This window comes from Electrona antarctica (genome assembly GCF_951216825.1).
Source record: "Electrona antarctica genome assembly, chromosome: 13".
NCBI classification, from domain to species: domain Eukaryota; kingdom Metazoa; phylum Chordata; class Actinopteri; order Myctophiformes; family Myctophidae; genus Electrona; species Electrona antarctica.
Window position 1 is genome coordinate 22,781,389 of NC_136794.1, and position 24,098 is coordinate 22,805,486.

Genomic DNA, 24,098 nt, shown 5'->3' on the forward strand with positions numbered 1-24,098 from the left:
GGTGGGGGAAGGGGGTGTATGAGAGAGATGCAGAGAGGAATGGATTCAGAAGGGAATAGTAAGGGGAGGGGGAGGATGAGAAAAAGGTGGGGGACTCGGGGAGAGAGGGAGAGGGAGAGGGAGAGGGAGAGGGAGAGGGAGAGAGAGAGAGGGAGAGGGAGAGAGAGAGAGAGAGAGAGAGAGAGAGAATGAGGAAGTAGAAAGGGTAGAGAGGGGCATGGGGAAGGAAAGAGAGAGAGAGATCTGATGCCAAGCACAACACAATAAGCCAGGAATATTAATAGGCAGAGGGCATAAAACTGCAGGAGGAACAGCAAGATGACTTATATACCAACTGGGAGCAGAAACTCCAAGAACTGTCAGATGCAGCAGGAGAATATTATACATTGTTTGTATTCCAGAAATGTTGGCAAAATTGGCAATGATTCATTGTCAGCTGCAGTGTGGCTTTGCAGAGAAAAGGAGGGATTACCCAGAACATATTGCATATGTCTGTCAACAGGCAAATAAATACTGGTATATTTTTTGTATCAGCACATGTATATTCATAATCTCAGTAAAAGCTAGTGTTAATCAGTCATATAGCTATCACAGTAACATTTGTCAGCAGTGGTCCCAACACTTCCTGTGCCAGGAAGGTCTGCTGAGAGTTAGTGAGACCACAGCCTGTGGACTCAAAGAGCTATGATATCATTGTCGCTCTCAACTGGACAATAAATCAACATAAAGGTCCTGAACTTCCTTGTATAGGTCAGCTTAAAACCAAGAGGCTTTTCCACCACCAGCACTCAGTAGTACATATTAAGTAAACAAGTAGCATTGCCGAGCCATGAGGCCCACAGGTCAGGAGTTTATCTCCTGCCACTGTGTAGAGTGAGGCGGGTTGAGTACATCCCCCAGCAATGATGTACAAGTACACCCCCTGGACAGGACGCTAATTTGCAGGGACTTACCCCCAATTCAACCCTTGATGCTCAATGCCAAGCAGGGAGGCATAGAGCACCGAAGTCTGACGTCAATATCGGTAGAGGGCGCAAATCCACGGGTTCATGTACTTTTTATTTGCATTGTAATCCCCATAGGGGGATTTTAGATCGCCTCATATAAGAACTGTGTTGTAAACACAGTTTTCACTCATATGGATATGAAGAATCAACTTACTGAGAGAAAACGATATTGTTACTGCTACTGAATTAGTTACAATTTTGCTAGAAACAGACTGTATCATATACAGTATGAGTGACTGACTGTCGCAAACGATACAGAGACACCTCCCTGACAATAATGCAGAGACAGCTTGTTTTTTGGACCACAATGCTTATATGAAAAGATTTTAAAGGACAACTTTAGTTTTTTTCGACCAAGGTTCGTGTTTTAGGTTGTTATTAGAGAAAGTAAAATGTGAGTGTAATTTTTTTTTCATTTGCTCCCTTTTTTTGTTTTAGGGATTTTAGCTGTTTTTGACAGGGGGGCGGGGGCATTCGAGCATGGGGCTAAATATGTATTTCTTTACAAAATGTTATAGCGATTTCTTTTTTATTCTTTACTATAGTCCTTCTAGACCCCAAGAAATTACATCTGGCCACAAAAGATCACGGGATCTACTGAATGTGTCAAAGTGACATATTGAGCCTATGACACACAGTGTGGCTTCCCCCCAGTAGGCTACCTTCACATACAGTAGATCCTGTGATCTTTTGTTGCCAGATGTCATTTCTTGGGATCTAGTAGGACTATAGTAAATAATAAAAAAATAAATCGCTATAAAATGTTGTAAAGAAATAAATATTTAGCCCCATGCTCGAATGCCCCCGCCCCCTGTCAAAAACAGCTAAAATCCCTAAAACGAAAGAAAGCAGCAAATGAAAAAAAAGAACACATCTTTTACTTTCTCTAATAACAACCTAAAACATGAACCTTGGTTGAAAAAAACTAAAGTTGTCCTTTAATATGACTCCATGTTATTCTCCATAGAGAAATTAAAATATTCAGCCACTACTACTGGATATTTTCAGTGTTATTGATACTCTTCATCCCCTATTATAAATAATGTATTATATAAATAAATAATACATTGTGGAATCACATCACAATTTACAATTATAATTTACGATTTAGACATTTAGGCTTTATCCAGAGCAACTTGTTATAAGCAAGGATAAACACACACACACACACATCAAATGCATAGTGTGTAGTGTGCGTGCGTGCGTGCGTGCGTGCGTGCGTGCGTGCGTGCGTGCGTGCGTGCGTGCGTGCGTCCGTGTGTGTCAGATGTAGTTATAAATAAACATAATTAGCTGCGGCTGTCCTATTACCCTGTCTGTGAAAAGGGTATATTTGTTAATAATATGAATAACAGGCAGGAGCATACATAATAGTCATACTGTAGCCTGTTAATGGTTACACATTGTGTCCAATTAAATAGAACATCTTTGCCTTCTGTGTACTGTGTACCACTACCTACAGTACCTACCCAGCACATCATAAATGATAACACGCATAGCCTGACTTTGGCCGCATCTCAAATCTTGCACACATTCTCCCACTTCCTCCAAAAGCAATAATAATGAAATTTGTTTTCTTTTCTTTTGTTTCTTCTTTTTTTTAGCTGGAAAAACAAACCAAGCATCATGGAGAATGAGGAAGTTGTTGAAACTTGTCTACAACTTTTAAACAAGTGCTGCTTGTGCAACAAAAGAGAGTCTTGTGGGGGATGGCTGGTTTATTTATTTATTTTTCCCGACCGCTGCTGCATGCTTGCCTCTCGCTGCAATGACCATTCTGGCTGTAGTTAGTAGTCTAGTCTACAACATGCAACAAATGCAGCTCTCTCAGTCTTATCAAAGTGTCAGACAAGCTAATACACAATTCATCGTTATTTGTATGCTGGCTGTATGTGTGAGCTGCGCCTGCTATGTCATGACCCCCCCTAAAAATAAATAATAATAATTGTCCCCGCACTTTTTACGCCCTGAGACACTAATGAGGCTAATGTTCCAAGGTACAACTAGCCAATGGTCGTGTTTCCCAAAGCGATTTCAGGTTGTACGTAGCTTAAGCAGCTACATAGGCTAAGAGCCTCCTAAGGTACTGTGTGCGTATAGCAGAAAACCTGTTTCCCGAAAGCCTTCTGAGCTTACACAGTATCTTATTAGTTGCAGCTGGTTCTCAAGTGCACAGCGTTACGTGCTACCTGGCAGTGGCTTCGGGAAACACTATACTTGAGTTGGTTCTCAATAGCATAGCGTTGCATGTCTTCTTAACTGCCTTCGGGAAACACAAAGGCCTCCTAGGAAGAAGTAACTTAGAAGCAAAACCGTTTCCCGAAAGCCTTGTTACTGTTGTTAGCCTACTGCCGTACGCAGCAGTTTGTAAGAGGGACCTGGGGTACTCGTAACACCCTTCGTGTTACCCAGATAAACAACGCATAAGGTGCCACACCTCCCCAAAAAACAGACATACAAGCTATCAACGCACTGCGGCATGGTGTGTCAACAGGTTATAGATCGGCCTGGGCCATGGCTTAGTGGTCCAGGCACCTTGGCTGGTAATCCAGTCTGGCAGTGTGCCGTGGGTTCGACTCCCGATCCCGACGGCCTTTACTGCATGTCTTCCCCCCATCTCTCTCCCCATTTCCTGTCAGCCTACTGTCTGTCCCTCCATAAAAAATATAAAATAAAAAGGCGAAAGCCACAAAAAAAACAGGTTATAGATCTGTTCTTTTGGGCACATAGAGGCACGATGGCACTAGGCACAACATGAACCCGACATTTACAAAATGTACTGTCACAGACTCACGGATGATCCGATCATCTTATAAAAATATTAAGCATATGCCAATTTAGCTGAAGTTATAGATGAGGATGTCATTTTCATATTTAAACTATGAAAGTCCCCACACAGTGACAGCAGCTGTTGTACATTTTTACGCACAGACAGATAGATGTCTAGACTGAGCAGTGTGGTTTCATACAGTATCAAAGGTCCATTGTGTGACCTGCTAATACTGTAGGTGGCATTGCCTATACCGTCATATGTCCTGAAGCATACAACCTTTGGATAATGGATTACAGAGGTGTGGTGACGTCTGCAAGGTAAATGTATATGAAACACTGGAAAACACATTAAATAGAATAACATTCGATTGTGGATTAATAAATAGGCCTACATATTAAAGAGGCTATAATCGGTGCATCAGTCTCAGCTCTGCTGCAACCAGTCCAACTCACCGTTGTGACCGTCCCTCTCTCAATCATGAATGGCCCTGTTCTCTCTCTGTCTGTCTGTAGGGTAGAGCGAGCTCTCTTTAATACGGAGAGAGAGCGCACACTCTGCACACCACAAAACACTATATAACGAGCAAGTTGATAATAATGAAAGATACGTTTGGAGTGGAATGAGGAGATTGTAGGTTGCAGGAGCAGCTCTGTTAACCCCTGCATCCCTGCGATAATGATGATAGATAGAATAGCCTATTTTAAAAAAAAACAAAAGAACATAGGCTTTAGAAAGGGGAAGTCATATAGTTTAAAAATTAAAACAAGGGTATTGTGCAGTCACAGCAAGAGCGCTTAAAGCTTGTTTATTTTCAGCATTATTTTATTGATGTGCCGAGTACAATTCCACCAGCCAAATTTAATTTGCGAGCATGTACTTAGGAAGTTGCGTGGAACAATCGGTTCCTAGGTCGGACAGCTCCGACCGGTTAAAGGACCACTTCACCTTTTTTCAACCTACCTTCATATAATTGGTCCTCACAAATGTTCATGATAAAAAAATAATTCTACTCAGTCTGTCTCATAGGAGGGCTGTTGAAACCAGTCCACCAGTGACATCATCGATGGGGAATCCAAGCTAATAGAAATTGCAGGCTTTCTATTCCTGAAAAGTTGCAATGCGATTATGGAAGCCATCGTGATTATGGAAGCCTCACGATAATAATAATCTAAATATAAAATATAAAAAATCTTGTTTAAAAAATAAATCTGCCTAACGATGATGTCACTGGTGGACGGATTTCTGAACTGCCCACAGCCCTCCTATGAGACACAGATTCAAACCTACATTATTCATATTGAATATAGATTATTGCGTGAGCTCATTTCGAAATGCACCACCACATTAACACATTTAGCAGTTAAAAGGCCAATTACTTGTGGAGCAGACCCCCAGAACGCCCTACTGAGGACTTGTTGACTCTCACTTTGCTCTAATGTCCTTAATCTAGAAAATAATAAGGAAAATCAGCTATCTACACAGTCTCATTTTACAGTATAGGTTAGACTTCACCCATACCTCTGCCAGGCTAACTGGCAGGCGGATATGTCTAATAGAATACATGATTGAAATTCCCTATCAGTCCAATGGGCAGACTCATGAGTCCTATTTGACAGATAGGCCTATATGTACAGTACAGGCACAAGGGGATTTGGGTTTTCACTGATGCAGTTAAAAACTGAATTACTATATTAGGCTAACCAGGTAATGTATATTCTGTTCTCCTTCAGTATCCTCGCTGCACCTTTCCTTGAGAGCGTTTCTGTCCTACAATCCTGTCTTCTCATAATATTGTTTACACTGCAAATCTGACTATGATGATAACATAATTCACAGCCACAAGGGTCAGGGGACCTTAGTATAATTGCCTTATTTGAATCTGAATCCAACATATAAAAAACATATTTGTGATTTGTGTTTGTTTAATTTGATTCCAGCAAACAGAAATTTGCTAGTTTTTCCTTTTTTTGTTCAGAATTGAAAAATGGGAAAACGTAACCGAAAAATCACAAAAATGGTGGTGCCTTAGTATAATTCTGTTTGAGTCCAGCAAATAGAAATTTTCTATTTTTTCCTTTTTTTGTTCAGAATTGAAAAATGGGAAAACGTAACCGAAAAATCACAAAAATGGTGGTGCCTTAGTATAATTCTGTTTGAGTCCAGCAAATGGAAATTTTCGTTTTTTTCATTTTTTTGTTCAGAATTGAAAAATGGGAAAACGCTAAACAAAAAATCACAAAAACTGGTCAAGGGACCTTAGTATAAGTATGTTTGTTCAATTTAATCCAGCAAAAAGAAATTAGCTTCCTTGGTGTTAACGCGGCTTAAGTCTGATTATGCCTTTGGGTTTTTTGCACTACTGATTGTTACCCGTTTCCTTTCTTGTCAGTTAAAATCATCATTCATCATCACTTCCATCTTGTCCATCACCTAACCCTAACCCTAACCCTAGTTGTCTGGTACCAGATTGGTTACCATATGGTACCAGAACAAAACAAACAAAAAAGCAGTTGAGTTGTCTGGAACCAGTGGCGCAGTTTGTTAGTTTGTCAAACCCCACTCAAGTATTTACTTTCAAGACCGATTTCAGAAGAAGAAAACCAACAAGAAAGCAGTGTGAATTGTCTGGACCCAGTGGCTCAATGTGTTATGACGCTGCCACATGATCAGGAGATGGTGGGTTCAAACCCCACTCAAGTTCAAACAAAAAAATAAAGGTCCAGGGTGCAATCCCACCCCAGTCTTTACTGTGACACTTTGCTTTCCACACTGACATCAAGTAGCACAGAAAAGCTGTGTTGTAGTAACCATCAGTTAGCTCAGTGTGATGAGAGGCTGTCCTTGGGAGCCACAGGTCCAGGGTTCAAATCCCACATTAGGCATAACTGTGACACTTTGCTTTGCACACTGATTTCCAGAAGGACAACTTTAAAGCAGCCCAGAAATTCACCATGATTGTGTGCCGGTAAGTGGCCCAGCGGATAAGTCAGATGATATCCGTAGTATACCTAGTAGAAGTGTGCCGGTTCAAACCCGACATACTCCTAGTAGGCGGTGATGGTTCAAATTACCGACACCTAGAGTAGGAGTGGCCTAGTGGATAAATCAGATGATATCAGTAGAATACCTAGTAGAAGTGTGCCGGTTCAAACCCAACATACTCCTAGTAGGCGGTGATGGTTAAAATCACCGACACCTAGAGTAGGAGTGTCCCAGTGGATAAATCAGATGATATCCGTAGAATACCTAGTAGAAGTGTGCCGGTTCAAAACCCGACATAGGATGGTGCTGGTTCAAATCACCATCACCTAGAGTAGGTGTGGCCCAAAGGATAAATCAGATGATATCTGTAGAATACCTAGTAGGAAGGTGCTGGTTCAAATCACCAACACCTAGAGTAGGCGTGGCCCAGCGGATAAATCAGATGATATCTGTAGAATACCTAGTAGGGTGGTGCTGGTTCAAATCACCAACACCTAGAGTAGGTGTGGCCCAGTGGATAAATCAAATAATAACTGTAGAATACCTAGTAGGAAGGTGCTGGTTCAAATCACCAACACCTAGAGTAGGCGTGGCCCAGCGGATTAATCAGATGATATCCGTAGAATACCTAATGACTAGTAGGATGGTGCTGGTTCAAATCTCCAACACCTACAGTAGGGGCAGACCAGGTTAGATAGGGGGAGAATAGTTCAAGGGTCAGCTAAAGTGGGCTCAGGTTGGGGAGGTAGTTGAGGTGGTCAGGTAGAGTAGGTCAGAGTGTGGGTGGGGGTCAGGTAGGAGGAGAGTAGGGTGGTCTGGTAGGAGGAGAGTAGGGTGGGCAGGTAGGAGGAGAGTAGGGTGGGCAGGTAGGAGGAGAGCAGTGGGGTCAGGTAGGAGGAGAGTAGGCAGAGTTCAGTCAGGGGGAGTGTAGGGGGTGTTCAGGTAGGAGAAGAGTAGGGTGGGGTCAGGCAGGGGGAGAGTAGGTGGGGGGTGGGGCAGGCAGGGGGAGAGTAGGTAGGGGAGAGGGCAGGCAGGGGGAGAGTATGTAGGGGAGGAGGCAGAGCAGGCAGAGGGTGGTCTTCCTGATTTTTTTTATAATTTTTTTAATTTAAATTTGATTTTAATTTTAAAAATATATATATTTTTAAAAAAATCTAATTTTCTAATTTTTTCAATTTTTTTAATTTAATTATAATAATAATATTTAAATTATTTTAAAAAAAAATCAGGAAGACCCCCTCTGCCTGCTTTGCACCTGCCTCCTCCCTACTCTCCCCCTGCATGCCCCCTCCCCTACCTACTCTCCCCCTACCTACTCTACCCCTGCCTGCCCCCCCTACTCTGCCTGCCCCACCTACTCTTCTCCTACCTGACCACCACCCCTACCAGACCCCTACTCTCCTCCTACATGACCCCCCAACCCACTCTGACCTACTCTACCTGACCACCTCAACTACCCTCACCAACCTGACCCCACTTTAGCTGGCCCTTGAACTATTCTCCCCCTATCTAACCTGGTCTGCCCCTACTCTAGGTGTTGGAGATTTGAACCAGCACCATCCTACTAGTCATTCTACGGATATCATCTGATTTATTCGCTGGGCCACGCCTACTCTAGGTGTTGGTGATTTGAACCAGCACCTTCCTACTAGGTATTCTATGGATATTATTTGATTTATCCGCTGGGCCACACCTACTCTAGGTGTTGGTGATTTGAACAAGCACCACCCTACTAGGTATTCTACAGATATCATCTGATTTATCGGCTGGGCCACGCCTACTCTAGGTGTTGGTGATTTGAACCAGCACACTTCTACTATGGATTCTACGGATATCATCTGATTTATCCACTGGGCCACTCCTACTCTAGGTGTTGGTAATTTGAACCATCACCGCCTACTAGGAGTATGTCGGGTTTGAACCGGCACACTTCTACTAGGTATACTACGGATGTCATCTGACTTATCCGCTGGGCCAATTACCAGCACACAATCATGGGGAATTTCTGGGCTGCTTTAAAGTTGTCCTTCTGGAAATCAGTGTCCAAAGCAAAGTGGCACAGTTATGCCTAATGTGGGATTTGAACACTGGACCTGTGGCTCCCAAGGACAGCCTCTCATCACACTGAGCTAACTGATGGTTACTACAATATAGCTTTTCTGTGCTACTTGATGTCAGTGTGGAAAGCAAAGTGTCACAGTAAAGACTAGGGTGGGATTGCACCCTGGACCTTTATTTTTTTGTTTGAACTTGAGTGGGGTTTGAACCCACCATCTCCTGATCATGTGGCAGCGTCCTAACAAACTGCGCCACTGGTTCCAGACAGTTCAACTGCTTTTTTATTGGTTTACTTCTTCTGAAATAGGTCTTGAAAGTAAAGACTTGAGTGGGGTTTGAACTCACCATCTCCCAATCATGTGGCAGCGTCCTAACACACTGCGCCACTGGTTCCAGACAATTCAACTGCTTTTTTGTTGGTTTTATTCTTCTGAAATCGGTCTTGAAAGTAAAGACTTGAGTGGGGTTTGAACTCACCATCTCCCGATCATGTGGGAGCGTTCTAACACACTGCGCCACTGGTTCCAGACAATTCACAATGCTTTTTTGTTGGTTTTCTTCTTCTGAAATCGGTCTTGAAAGTAAAGACTTGAGTGGGGTTTGAACTCACCATCTCCTGATGATTTGGCAGCGTCATAACACACTGCGCCACTGGTTCCAGACAATTCAACTGCTTTTTGGTTGGTTTTCTTCTTCTGAAATCGGTCTTGAAAGTAAAGACTTGAGTGGGGTTTGAACCCACCATCTCCCGATGATGTGGCAGCGTTCTAACACACTGCGCCACAGGTTCAAGACAATTCACACTGCTTTTTTGTTTGTTTTGTTCTGGTACCATATGGTAACCAATCTGGTACCAGACAACTAGGGTTAGGGTTAGGGTTAGGGCTAGTGTACGTTGGGGGTAATTGGGTGATTTAACATGGAATTGATGAGAAACCGTGAAACACCCAACCCACCCTCAACAAAATCCGGGGTGCCTTCAACTTGATAAGAAAACGGATTAATGGGATTGATATGCCTTTGAATGTGTTGGTTTTCTTCTTCTGAAATCGGTCTTGAAAGTAAAGACTTGAGTGGGGTTAGAACTCACCATCACTCGATCATGTGGCAGCGTCCTAACACACTGCGTCACTGGTTCCAGACAATTCAACTGCTTTTTTGTTGGTTTTCTTCTTCTGAAATCGGTCTTGAAAGTAAAGACTACAGTGGGGTTTGAACTCACCATCTCCCGATCATGTGGCAGCTTTCTAACACACTGCGCCACTGGTTCCAGACAATTCACACTGCTTTATTGTTGGTTTGGTTCTGGTACCATATGGTAACCAATCTGTTACCAGACAACTAGGGTTAGGGTTAGGTTTCTGGTTTAAGGACTTTTAAGGACAGTGTTTTGTACCAAACTATTGTATGAGTACCGAACAAAGAATGTTTGCTTTCGCCATCTTGGTTGAAGAAGAGTCTGGGCAATTACGTTTTAGTCTTAAAAAATGTCTCAATCTTATATTTAGTTTTAGTCCGGCTTAATCCCAGTCGTATAACTCTGAGGTCAACGATTAAAGTGTTTTTTCAGATTCAGATTCAAATAAGGCAATTATACTAAGGTCCCATGACCCACAAGCCACAGTCAAACTAAAAATTAGAAATTAGAAATTAGAAATTAGAAATTTAAAATGAAAAATTTAAATTTAAAATTCAAATTCAAATTTGTATTCATTTATTTGTTTGTTTGTTTGTTTGTTTTGTTTTTTACACCCACAAAAAACGTAACTTTGAAGATTCGGTGCGTTTTCTGAATAATTAGGCTCAGAAACGTGCTGTGATTGGGCTGTGGACTTTGATGTCAAAGTCCATTGATCCCATCCCCTCTCCTCCCCTTTATAGGCTTAAAATAATTGATTGCAATCTTCAGGTTTTTTTGTGGAACCACAAAATGTCTGTCACTGCTATGCTCTATCCTGTATCTGATAGTGTACGCCTGGCTATCACATGATTGGATAAAATTGCATGGTATCCCGACATGAAAATGTATTTTCTTTTCTTACTAAAAACAACACTCTATAGCAATGATTGCTATCCTATCAGAATATTGAACTATTAAACACTTTAACACTCACGCACGCACACACACACACACACTTACTGCACCTTTGATGTGTCTGCATTCAGTTTAGTTTGTGAGGGCTAATGCCAATCTGGCCCTTCAAATGCTTAATATTGTTCCTGTCAGGCAGAAACCTTGTATCTCCATATTTTAACTTTTAAGCTCAAAATGCGATTGGCTATTTTTGCTTGCTTCGAGTTTGGATCCTAAAAAACAGTTTTGGACATATGAGGTTTTCACGGTTCCACCGACTGTGACTATGCAATTTATGTACAGGAAATGCAAAAGCGAAGAGGTTATTTATATTGATAATGATCTGTACACTGCTGAGCTCTCAAGATGGGAGTTAATCAACTACAGATAAACCAGAAGGACCAGAGGACCTGCATGGATAATGTCACTGCTGCACTGCAAGATGTGTAATTAAATTAATATAAATGTAAATGTATACATTTTAAACTGGGCTCTACTGTATATGGTGCATGGTTATTAAGTACTCTGTTTTGGCCCTAACTGGTCTACGTAGGTCGAGTCTAAGAAGCTAACTACCACTAATGAAATTCATATTACTTCTATAAGCCATGCTAGTGGCACTACTAGCCTAGCGTAGGTTGCAAGGTTTGTTAATAATCATGGACAAAAGCACTATGTGCTTAGGTCCGGGTAGCTCAGTCGGACTTGGTAGAGCTAGAGCTCTCACCTTTGTACCACAAAGTCATGGGTTCAATCGCGGGCACCGCCAACTCAGCGTATGAGTAGCGCGGCTTGAGTGCGGTAAATCATGTAAGTAAGGTGTGGTGCTCCACATCCACCACATTGTAACAGGTTATCGGCTGATACCGACAATAAGCCTCTCCCAATAAGCCTCTCCTCTCCCAATGCATAATGGTACAGCAGTACATCATGCATACATGAGAATATAATATAGTTTGTTGAACCTTCTTTTTGTTTTTTACCTTTGATGTAAGCTGCTGTACTGGAAGATCTGCACTCTTTTTATGCTTCTCCTAGGACTGAGTATCGCACATGCAGCTCTATTATATAAAAATGCAAAACACAAGCAGGAGAGATGGCATAAATTACACAAAACGCCATCGAACCAGTGATGGTGATCTACGTTTATTTGCTCTGAATTTCACATGGATTTCTTATTTCAAGAGCTCATGTGCATTTACCCCCTACACTTGTATCCTTTTTAAGAGCCACTGTAATTAGGTTGTCATGACTTGAACTCTGACATATGGCCGACCTAATAAAAGAAACAAGGATCTGCCACAGTAAACGTTCCCTAGACCCCTCGATCCCAGCTGTGAAATGGATGGACTAGAAAAGAAGTGGGCAGGTGGGGGTCGAATTGAGGAAAAGCAGAGGGGCTGAATCAGGACAGATTTCGGAAACCACTATAGCTTGAATTCCCTAAAGACAATCTGGGCCATGTCTGCTTCTGCCAAAATGCCTATGCCACTCAATATGGCTGGGCTCGTCACAAAATACAACAGTCATGCAGCACTCATTTACACAGCCCAGATGGCTTTGAGGATCTTTGTTATAATTGTTGTTGTTGTTTTTGAAGCGGGATAACTCGTTTGGTGCCAATACACCCAGACTGTCTGTCTGTCTGAGCGAATGGGGGTGCATTCCAGTGTAACTGAGTGATGGGATCTCACAGCAAAGGCAAACCCTGAAACCACGAAGATTCTGGGCCGCGCAAAACAGTCTGAGGTTGCGCTCAACCTCATCCATCACCGGTGTCACACACTCGGCCATAAACGGCAACCTTGAGAGTGAACAAGGGAGGAAAAGAGTGAATGAGCAAGGTAGAGCAAGAGGAGGAGTGTGTGTGTGCGTGTGTGTGTGTGTGTGTGTGTGTGGGGGGGGGGGGGGGGGGGGGGGGGTTAGAAGGGAGGGGGCTAGGTCTCAGCTGGGCTCCCCTGAGAGGCTGCAGCCTGGATGATTATACAGCTACATACGTATGATGTCAATGGAGTATCCCTGCCACCGAGAGAACACAAACACTGCTCATATATTCATTGACACTGTTTTGTAGAGAGGGATGAGACAGACCCCTAAATTATACATGAAAGGACCACAGAGGGATATGTTTTGTGAAATTGTGAGAGGTCAGGGAGCGTATTTTCGAGTATGCTTTCTCCCTGTGTTTCTATGCACCATTGTCACCATAATGTTCGGGATTACCACAATGCATGTGACAATTTGCATCTTCTCGTCCCTAGGGAAGGCGTGGTCACATGTGCCACCCTCGACCAAACACAAATCGATGGGCAGGATGATTCAAATCAAACAGTTATTGATTACTTCTGCATCCTAATAGAAAACAATGATGAGAACAAAATGTGGTAACATGAGTACAGTTAACCAGAAGGCCTTACTAATGTTAGAAAATGGAATTGACCACAATGAGATCAACTGTAAGTGTAAACTCAGTATGTTCCACACAATTGGTATGTTTTTTGCAATGCCTCATGTTAATCTAAATATTCTTACTCATAAATGAATGCATTTTCTGAGGTGCAGAATGTCCTTTTGGCCAGTGTTGCTGGACAAAAATGACTTGCTCCTCAGTATCATATGAAATAAATAGAAGATGGCCAATTTATAGACGATCGTCAAATGTGATTATTTTAATTTTGAATCAACTTCGGGAGAATTACACAATACACATGTGTGAGGGGGAAAAACACTCCACAATTAAACACAAAGGAATCCATTTAAGGAAATGTAGCGACATCTACAGATTTTATGCAAATGAGGCTTCACATGCGCTCTGTACATTTGTTAACTTGCTCTTGCCTGAGGCTGCAGACAGATCTGCTCCACACACATGAAAGAGAGGGAGGGAGGATGGGAGGGAATGGGGGGTGGTGGTGGTGGGGGGGTAAAGAGAGGGAAGGAGGGAGGGGGTCCAGCCCACTGCTCAGCACTCAGTACACGGAGGAGCCTGGTGATGCCTACTGCAGCCTCCCTCCCGCAGCTAGAGTATAGCCTTGCACTGGCAACCATTGATCTCTTCTTCCTCCTCACAGAACAATAGAGGAAACACATCTACCCTATTAACCACATGGGTGCAGGGAGAGGACAGACCCACGCAGGGTAACTAGAGAGAGACCCATCTAATGCGGTGCACTACATATGTCCTGGACTTGTGTCATTGTTTGTTTTATTGCACCTGAGAGTGGATACCCCTAATTACTAATATTATGAATGGCACAACCATTGCATGAATTGTATGTGTATTTTAAGGTATACTTGTACTGGAATTTGCTTACAATACTTCTGATGACATTTATCCAGTGCTGCTTGATACAGTCACATGTTTGAATTGAGTCTTAATGCATGTGAGGAAATTCACATATCTCATTCAGCTTCTCTATTAAGAAAAGAAAACAGTTGAGGGAAGCTGTGATCAAAACATACTGAAGCAGATATGTAAGCACAGAACTTAGCAGCCCCACATTCCAACTTTGTTTTGATTTGCTGTAATTCGAGTCACACACTGGAGGCATAATCAGGTACTTTCACCCTCGTGTCAATCACAATGCTCACCTGAATAATTCATAGCTCTATATTTTATTTATGACTGAATTTTCCCATGCCACCTGAAAGTTCGCAGAAGCCCGTTTGCTGGCAGAAACAGAGCTGCCAAAGCATCTCAGTCTGAGACGGGTTTGCTTTCATCTCATACAGGCTGGGGAAGCTGTGGGATGTGGGATTCACATTCTGCAGACAAGACTTATCATTTATATATAGCCAGTATCTGTTGAGATCTAGACACATTTCATATGCGAAACATTAGCACCATTATCTGAGAACATTCACCAAGTAGGCCAGACCTAGATATGGTTGTAAGGAGAATTACACTGATGTTAAAACAACAAAGTGACACACGATACTTTGTCAGAAAAATGATGGAGGGGGATCAGTGAGTAATTCAGTTTGCACACTAAAACTAATTTACATTACGTAGTCTCGATTGTCGAAATGAACTGATTTAGTTATTTTCTGCAGCTGACACTACCATTACTACCATTATAATACCATTACAGTACTGCCGTTGCGAAACTATGCTAATGTACTCCAGTTCTCTTTAAAGATGTATGGTTCTTCAGACATCTTTTTATGGTTTAGGATTACAAAGTATGGACAACTGCTTTATCCCATATTCTGGCCCCAATCATGGTCAAGAATATTTTTCTTATAAGAAATGGGTTGTTTTAAATGCTCCAATTCTGTGACTGTCCTTGCTTCAAATATACAGTAGGTCATTTTACTATAACCATGTACATCAACTTTACAGCACCAATTCAATTAAACATGTTTGGATGTTACATAATAGCACAAATCAGTATTGCATTTTATATATTATACAGATTATTAATATTGACTATTTTGGGATGTAAAGCCATTAAGATGTAAATAGGTCAGGAATATTGGTTATTATTTTATGAAACAAATAAACAATATGTCTCTGAGGCTTTTTGTTCATTGTTTAGTCCAGTGGTTTTCAAACAGTGTTCCAGGGACCACCAGTGGTACTTGAGGGGGTTCCAGGTGGTACCCAGCTAAATGATAAGAGTTGGTTGGTAACCAAATGGACCCTTATTAGATCATTAACTTTTGAGAGTGTAACATTTCATTTTATGCTCTCAAGAGTTACATTATTGTTAAACATCTGCATTACTTAATTTACAAGAAGTCTACACAATTAGAGAATGTAGAATAATTGCTATTTTGATCAACGCCTGCTATTTCTCCTAATGGTAGCCTACCTACCACATCAATAGAGCATGGAATTGTGGATAAAATCTTATCCAACGACAACAAAATATTCCAAGTCTTTGGTCTGAGAGGCCAAATCTCATCAAATGCATGGTGGTCCGTGTCTCAAATGCCAAATACATAATATAACTTGATATGGAAAGTGTTGAAAACCACTGGTCTAGTCTGAGACTAGAATATTACGATTCACAGGCTGTCACTTAATCACTCTCTCTGGTCAAATAATAGCCTGCTCTGACCCCATTAACCCCCTTTGGAAGTGCTTTTAATGCATAGTATACCTTGTGGAAATACCTGTTTCAGGTTTACTGTGCATTAAATTATGCAGGACTGCAACTATTGATTATTTACTTATCAATTATTCTACAAATAAGTTTTGCGAATAATCAAATAAGCATTTCATACTTAGCCAGCCGTATAACGGTGTTGTGCACAAATAGTGAAAATAGCAGATCTACAAGCTCACAACGCACATACGTGCTTGTAAATAGGCTATTTTTCACTATATATTTAATATCTATTATTGTATTAACGTATTCATTACCGTACTGGTATTGGTTTTTTTACTGCAAGCACGAACGCACGCACACACGCACCGTTTACATACATTTTGCACCTGTATAATAGTCCAATACAGTTAACTTGACATTTAATGTAGAGATGCAACAGTAAAAAAAAAATAAAAAGAAAGGCGTGCATGCGTCGTGCACTGGTGTTTGGTATATGTGGGAAGCCTTGTCTTGGCTTGAGTGATTTGATCCAAAGGTCCCGGTAGTGATTACTGTAGAATGTTCCCAACATTAAAACTGGTTACCATAGTGATCGCACTCATGGCAAGCAGTGCCATTATGGGAATCACTGTTTGAGAAAATACTTTATATTCTGATCGAAGCCAAAATGAAAAGAGTGATGCTACAACATACTAATTTAGATTCTGTCCCTGCATTGTCCACATGAAATATACATTTTCTTTAATTATTTTCTATCAAGGAATGATTGAATGAATAAATTAATGAAATAATAATAAAAATACATATACTGTACACATACGCACATGCACACGCGCGCGCGCACACACACACACACACACACACACACACACACACACACACACACACACACACACACACACACACACACACATTGCATACTATATTTCTTCATATATGAAGAAAAATACTTTATACTTTACGCGTGTGTGCGTGCGTGCATGTGATATATATATATATATATATATATATACTGTATATATATATATACTGTATATATATATATATATATATATATATACACTAAGATATATGAAGATGTATTTGAAGAGAAATAATATGTACATTTTGTTTCTCAGCAGTTAATTAGCTAGAGCCACACAGAACATTCCAACTAGATGTCATGGCAACATCTCCTGAGAGTCTGATCCTACACTATGAAAGCCCAGAGCTCAGCCAGCAATGAGCCACACACAAACCCAGTCACATCTAAAGCATCTAAATGGGACCATGATTCCTACTGAGACACACAGACAAAGTTGCTCTGTAATTGCAAAAGCGGATATTAGTTCATACTACCCTGCAATATTTAATTGATGCCATAATTTTAATTCAGTGTTGCAAAGGGAAAATATAATTTAGAACATGTAGAATGGGAATTGTGGGGAACTAAAATTGCCATTGCTGTTTTCTCTCGTGTCCGTGCTTTACAGTGCTACTGATGCAAAGTATTATATAAAGCAGCACATTCAAGATGATCAAAGAAATATATGAACCCACAATGTAAAGCATGGTCCATTTACTTATCTCCACAAAGAACTTAGCATTTTGACCTTTAGAGGGAATCTGACCGGACCTCCAGGTCACGTTTAAAGCCATGAATCCTTGTCATTCCCACATAAAAGGAAAGTAAATTGATTTGGCTCTGGATGTGAACCTCTGTGTGCAGACTAGTCACCCGCGCTGGAGTCACGCAGTGAGACTCTAACCTGTGCTGTTAAGCCATGCCACCTCTCGTGTGAATCTTTAATGGACCACATTCATTGTTATAGAGCCTCAGCCATCTGTGCTACAGTACCAAAGCACGGCAGATTCATTCATTCAAATAAACCTGCTTAATGATCCTGTTCTGCACCCAGTAAATAATTCACTTAATGTCTTGATGTCCTTTAACTCTAAGCCACATGTACTAATTAAATCCTATTCCTATGAGGACAGAGTGCTGATAAATTGGATAGGAAAACAGACGGATTGACGAAGACAAAATAAACTGCTACAATAAGAGAGGTAATCCCGCCGCCACCACAGCTCTCCCCTTCCCCCTTCACCTTTCAGATCTCAATCACAAAGATGGAACGGGCTGTGTGAGTGTGTGCACACGTGTGTGCAGTGCATGTGTGCATGCTTGTGCACAGCACAAGAACTGTCCTCCTTCCTATGTGACAAAAGAGACTGGTAGAGGAACAACAAAAGAAGCCAGTGCTGGATAATGACACATGCTGCCATATTCAAATGGTGCCGTGTCGTTAGTCAGAAGGTTCCTTGTTCCGAAATTACTATCCCTATCTCTAATCCTAACCTAAACATAACCGCAAGCACGGGAGCAGTGCATGTTCGGACTAACGGGACTTCGGATCTATGGGCAGTTCCCATTAAAATATACATAGTAAAATCCAGAATGTTCATTTAACTCTGTAAAAATGAACCCAGGATTTTTTTGTGTGTGTAATATCACCACTTTAATGGCACAGCATGGCTTCCCCACTCTAGCCAAGTAAAAGAGACTGACATCAAATTACATGACCTATTTGCCATGTAAACATTTTATGATTGATCAGAAAGTATAATCTATCTATCTATCTATCTATCTATCTATCTATCTATCTATCTATCTATCTATCTATCTATCTATCTATTACATTTACAACTCCAATAGACTCCACATTAACTTTGTTTTGCTGTGTATCTGCACCATGTTCAAACATTACTGCATGGAGTGGCAGAATAACTATTTATCTATAAACTGTCAATTTGATTCTGATTTCCATAACCAAGTTCATTGGGATTAGATATATGCTAAATTGATGGTTTATGTCATCAGCCACAATTAAAACATTTAAGGCACAGCATCAACAGTGCTTAAAATCAGATCCTTTTTCAGTGGAGAAAAGTGAGTTTTATTGACTTCCTTGTAAAATTAAAGAGTACTGTATATCTTACATTATATTGACATAAATTATAGATTGACATAAAATTCTAAATCCTGAGTATTCTAGCATTGGTTGCTGTCTTTTTCTTATCACTGAGATATGAAAGGTATCTATTATGTAGTATAATTCAGTATGACTAGAGTATTGCCAGAACTGTTTGTTGACTCAACAATGTTGTCTGCATCCAGATCAAATCATATCTTGTTATCAGAGGATCTTTTGTGGCAGTGCCACAACCAGCTCTGTATAGCTGTTAAATCTGTCTGTCTCCCAGTCACAAATTCAATATATCAGTGCTTTACAAAGACAGACAGTGTCATACCATGGTGTTTAAAACAAGGCGTTGTAGCTGCAACGCGTCGTTAACTTCTAGATCTGCTATTTTCCGAGTGCGACACCGCCGTACAACGGACCAAGATTTTGACACAAGGCATTAAATGTCTTACCTGAAGTTAAAGATGTTACGCTGCACCAAAACTCTCTCTATTCTGTAACAAAAGAGAACAATATTTGTTGTTATTTCTGCAGCCAATGACACAGTATATACTTAACAGCTACCAATAATTAGGACTGTGCAATATTGATATTGTGAGATCTCATCTCTGATAAGGATATTCTAATGTATATGACATAAGTGTTGTCCTTTAAAGGCTGCATTACAGTAAAGTGATGTAATTTTCTCAACTTACATGACTCTGTTCTAGCATTTGCCTTTACCCAGGGCTTGACATTAAGGCGTGTCCGCTTGTCTAGGACAAGTAATAAGTGCATCAAAGTTTTACTTGTCCGTTGGACAAGTGACTCTTGGTTTTTTGTTTTATTGTCTGGCTTTCCAAATAATCACCTTTCCAATATTGGTAATAGCCCTAAAATGTCTGTGATCTTACATACATTTCATGTATTCCAAATACACAGCAATAGATTGGTCCTATATCCATGCATGGTTATAGCAGACTGACCATGTCTGCATTTAAACTTGTAGCACTGTGTGTGTGTACTACTGCGTTTGTACCCACCCAGTAATTAATTCCTAAGACTTGGAGTCAGATATTGTGCTCTAGTTTCATATCCATTTGAAAGTTCTGGCAGAAAACGTGTTTAAGTAAAATATCACCACTTTTTCACGAGGAAAACCTGGACTGAAAATATGAGGGAACAGTTGATGTTTGAGAAGTACAAACGTATGGGGCACACAATTGACAGGTGGTAATTGATCACACCACCTATTTTTATGTGGCCCATACATTTGTGCTTCCTAAAGGAAGTTTTGATATGTTCAGTCCTGCACTCATTCCGGGCCCCTCGCCGGAGAGAATGATGTCCGTATTTTACTAAATATACATTTTCTATATGAAACTAGTCCCCAAAACGACTCCAAGCCATAATTTATTATTGGGTGAGTGCACACGCAGTGATACAAGTTTAAATGCCGACGAGGTCAGTCTGCTAACCATGCATAGAAACGATCTGTGTATTTGGAAGATTAGATCACAGACATTCTAGGGCTATTAACTTGTAAACTGAGAATATTCAACTAATATTCAAACATGTATTCCCCAAAACCAACTTACAGTTAGTTAATTTAAAATGTATTTGTGTGTGCTCGTGCTCCGGACAAGTGACGTTTGTGTCCGGACAAGTGAATGGGAAATTTACTTGTCAATGTCAAGCCCTGCTTTACCCACTTAGTTATTGAGGGGCCTATATCCATCTATAGTGTACTGTAGATTTTTGGCCTAACACAAATATGAAATGCCAATTTGACTAGGGATGTCCCGATCCCGTTTTTATGCTCCCAATCAGATTCCAATCGTTTGATGATTGAGATCTGCCGATACCGATGTTTCCCGATCCGATATTTATATTTTTATAGACGTAAATTAAACATCAAAACATTAAACGCCATTGACATTGAAGGGAAAACTTACGTCATATGTAAACGAGCAAATCGGCTAACCAATCACATGTTGGTGGGAGCGCTTGGCCAATTTCACACGGGCATAATTTTGATATTATATACAGCATTATATGATTATTTATCATTTTTAATCTCATCTATCTATAAAGGCGCCAGAACCGTTCGCCCCACTGACTTCAAATTCGACACACACGTTCCACACCACAGGGAGTGCAGTGCCAGGCCTTGAGTCAGTCGGACCCACGATTGTCCAGAACCGCCACAAAAGGTCTGGACAGGGTCCCTATAGAGGCTCCATATATGGAGCTGGCCTGTTCTGACATCACAATGATGTTCTGACATTTGCATAGACTCCATATTTGGGCATGCCTGACAAAGAACTCTATATGGGCATAAAAGGGACACAGACATAATAACTGGGTGGAGCATGCATTTGACACACACGTCCCACACCACCACAATGATGCGCAACCTCGCCCTTTATTAGCCAATTGATCACACCTGATCACCCCCCATAGGGCAATGTTCTAGTTGGGTAAATATTGTGTGAATTGTCATCCCCACAATATCGATATGGTGATATTTTGTCCACAAACATCGTGATTTGTTTTGGTCCATATCACCAAGTCCTGCCGAATATAGCCTAACCGTGCACTGTTCTCGAAGTAATCAACATTGTACTGTTATGATAATGAAGGGAACATGCTAACTTCATCAGGGACATGTCTTTTATCAGTGCAGTTCACGATACATGGATTATTGACAGAGCATTTCCTAAGTCTCTATCTCTGTAGAAGATTTATCCAGCCCCAGGGGAGTCAGCAGCCAGCAGCCAGCCAGGCAGGCAGCAGGAGAGCATGCACTATCCCTGACACAGCTGCCTGGTCTCCAGGAGGGATCTGCATGAAGCAGCCACAGTACACACATTGTGTTTCAAAATGTATAGCTAGTTGGCTTCTATACCAAATGACATAACAGAATGCACATGTGCATCTTCAGTTAAAATACACAAAGGCATATGAGGAGGACTCTCTCTAGCTCTCTAGCTCTCTCTCTCTCTCTCTCTCTCTCTCTCTCTCGAACACACGCACACACTGTGTGCGCGCGTCACACACACACACACACACACACACACACACACACACACACACACACACTGGTGTAGAATTCTCAAGAGGCATTTGTGAGAATATAGTGCTTGATCAACAAAATGAAATCCTTGGACAAGTATAGAAAAAATGCATCTGCATCAATGCCCAATGAGCACTTTGTTGGACATATATCAGCACTGGGTGCATGACTGTTGGAGGGTTACTATAACTAAGAGAGAGTTTGAGAAAAGGACATAAGTCGCTAGTGTCAAGTGACTAAGATATATGTTAATGCAAGAAAGATAATTACAACACCCCGAAAAATAGGCCTACTACACTAGCATTCGTCTATGACCACGTGTTTGCAGTTGCACTATATGCATTTTGATGAAACAATGTCTATTTATGAAATAGGCTATATATTCGCCACTTACCGTTCATTTCGTGTATCATCAGTAGCCTGCCTAACCAGTGCCCGTTCAAATTAAGACACATCGAGACTTCAGATTTCTCTCCAGACTATTAAACACTTTTCATTTACATCAAAATCTCCTTTGTCAGAATAACGCATTATTAGAATTTGGCAAAAGGTCCGCAATTAGGATTTGACTACCCGGCACAATTGTCGCATCTACAGTGCCGCTACAGAGACGCTTCTTCCGGCTGCTGCTGCTGAGGGAACAATGGTGCAGCATCGCTGTGACAGCTTCACTGACAACGTGACCGACTCTGTCCAATTATGAACCAGCTGCATATATTGCCTACTGTAGGATTAGGTACATGCAACTCTCACGGCATCATCGACGTGCGAGTGCGATTTAGGTGGGGTGGGCTTAATTTGGATCAATATAGGCTATTAGGTATATAGCATGGTCCATAGCCTTACTCTTGCCATGGACCAGAGCTAGCTATTATAGGTATAGGCTATTAGGTAGGCGACATTATTTGAATTACTTCTTCTTAGCACATCTTGCATTAATGAGGCGACATGTCACATGGCTGAGTTGTTTATATAAAAAAGCGCGGCATTACCCGGCATATGGTTAGGCTATAATGTTTTTTTAATTGGTTGCACTTGCAGAAAAATACAATAGAGCACGCACATCCACTAACTAAATGCCAGGTGAAAAAAATATAAAGTCCGCACACTGAAGTAGCCTAAGCTCCAAAGCTTAAAGATGTATTTAAGGTTCCTTACATTAGGCCACCATGTGGTCGTGATCGTGAACATGAGTCATGACATTTGACGTTTCGAGCCTCACTCACGGCTCTTCATCACTGATGAAGAGCCGTGAGTGAGTGAGGCTGATGAATCATCAGAGCATCCAATTGAGTTGACCATGCTTGCAGCATTGCCTTTTATACAATACGTATAGGATCTTGTAGCCTTCCCCTCCTCACTTTTTCTCTACAATTTCATTTTGGCTGTTTTAAGGCTTAAAGGACCACTTCACCACTTTTCAACCTCTCTTCATATAATAGGTCCTGAGTCCTGACTCCTCACTAATAACATAATAATAAGTGACATAGTAGCCAGAATGTGAACCCGGACATGTTGAGTACACCAACGTTTTATGTTAGAAATGTTTAGTATGGGTCCCCAGCATGTAAAAACTTTCATAATTGGCATAATATGTGACTATACCATTAACAACCTATAGAAGGCAAAATATTAAAAATTCCATCATGCTTTATCTAGCATGTGATGTGTCAAACTAGGGGGTTTTCATGATGCTGAATCCATTCCAAGCATTAGTTTTGCAAAACTAAAACGGCCATGCCCACTTGCCCAAATGTGCTGACATCATCACATTTGTGATGACGGCATTGACCGTTTTTAGCCCAATGAGTGTTTTTTTTTGCAAAACTAATGTTTGAAATGGATTCAGCATAATGAAAACCCCGTAGTTTAATTGACACATCACATGCTACATAAAGCATGATGACATTTTGAATATTTTGCCTTCTATAGGTTGTTAATGAAAATTGCTCAACATATGCAAGTTAGCATCCGGCAACATTTTTAACATAAAACCTTGGTGTAGGCTACTCAACATGTCCGGGTTCACAATGGGGCTCTATGGACTGGCTACTAGACTAATGGGGAATCCAAATAGAAACTGCAGGCTTTTTCTAATCCTAACAAGTTGCAATGCCTAATGGAAGCTATCG